Here is a 1577-nt window from a genome sequence, read left to right as displayed (position 1 = left end):
GTCGATCGCCGGGAAGACGATGACTCCGGCAAAGACGACCACCCTGGTGAAGAATGCTTCGACGCTAAGGAAACATGACGAAGCAGGATCTTCGCGTAGAGGATTATCTCGATCCCCTGAAAATGGGAAAGTATGAGAGGAGGCGTCAACACTTTCGACGAGCCTGTGTGACTTTGTTCCGACGTAAAAAAAAAGAGATTCAAGGCATCATCTTCTCAGAACCAATTCCAGCGGTGACACCGGTGAAGAAATGGCCACTCGCTGGTAATGTGTGCTCTCCACGTCCACTCAACATCCATGCTTTTGAGAGGGTTGTGCAATGGGCATGGGGGCTACATCGTGAGGCACGGTTCAAGGATATAGGAGGTGACATTTTCGTGGTCCAGTTCGGTAGTGAAGAAGATTGGGAACATGCTCTTGTGAACGGGCTGTGGCAATTCAGTTTCAATGTATTCGTGCTGAAAGAGTATGACCGGTGATACAAGACCATTAGAGATGGTTTTTGACACTATTGAACCATGGGTTAGGGTGATGGATTTTCCATTGGACAAGTTGTCAGGAACTTTAGAAAAGGCTCAGGACAAGTGGTTGGAAGAAGTTGTTAAGGTTGACGTGGAAAACGACGGATTTGCTAGGGGGAAGCACCTGCGTCTGCATGCAAAAATTTCGATATATGAACCCCTAGTCTGTGGATTCTTTCTCAGAACATCACCGGATGATCTTGATGGACCATTGTTCGATTTCACTTATACGAGAAAAAAGCACATTTCTGTTTGTGGTAGTTTGGTGCACCATATGGGTCTTTGTGAGCCACCGGTAGACTCGTCTTTGCAATGGGGACAATCGCTTAGAGCCTCGCCGAGCAGAGGCACATCGGATGGACAATCATCAGAGGTCGACGGCATCTAGTAGCAGTTTCAGTCATGGTAGTTCAGTTACGGGCTCTAATAGAGAATCAATATATCTTTTCTCATGATGGTATGATAGTGCTATTTTATCCTCTTCTGTTGAGGAAAATATATTTGCCTGCTTGCTGCCGGTCAGCTTGACCGGTCGCAATCCCTCCACACGTCACCATCGATCCGCCGGCTGTCTTTGTGAATTGTGAGTTCCAGCTGCCATCAACTGCCTCCGGTTTGCCGAGTCGTACGCTGATGTGAACGTACGCCGCAGCACCGGGCAACCAGCTTCGTCGATGGTCGCGACGCTTGTGAGAGAAATCCGCCTCCTCAAACGTCTACGGCATGTCCGCAGACACTAACCGAACACTCCTTATTTAGGTGCGTCCGCATTCGTGTATCTTAAATTCATCCTTCATATTCATGCGACACATACACATACGAAAATAAACCTATGTAGGTCAATGAACTAACACGAAATCTAGTTAAATCGGGGATAATTGTAGCATAAACGTTCATCGGACAATCAAAATATACAGTTTCAATCGGACAGTACCCTAAACATATAATAAAAGAATTAATTATACGGGGAAGGGTGGAGGTAGAATGGACGGGGTGGTAGCCGGACAATATGCCTGGAATGGGCGAAGCGGGCGGCGCTCTCATAGGTACTGCGCG

Source organism: Triticum dicoccoides, chromosome 1A (genome assembly GCF_002162155.2).
Source record: "Triticum dicoccoides isolate Atlit2015 ecotype Zavitan chromosome 1A, WEW_v2.0, whole genome shotgun sequence".
Lineage (NCBI taxonomy): Eukaryota > Viridiplantae > Streptophyta > Magnoliopsida > Poales > Poaceae > Triticum > Triticum dicoccoides.
The sequence above is the reverse complement of the archived record's forward strand: the minus strand, read 5'-3'. Positions refer to the sequence as shown.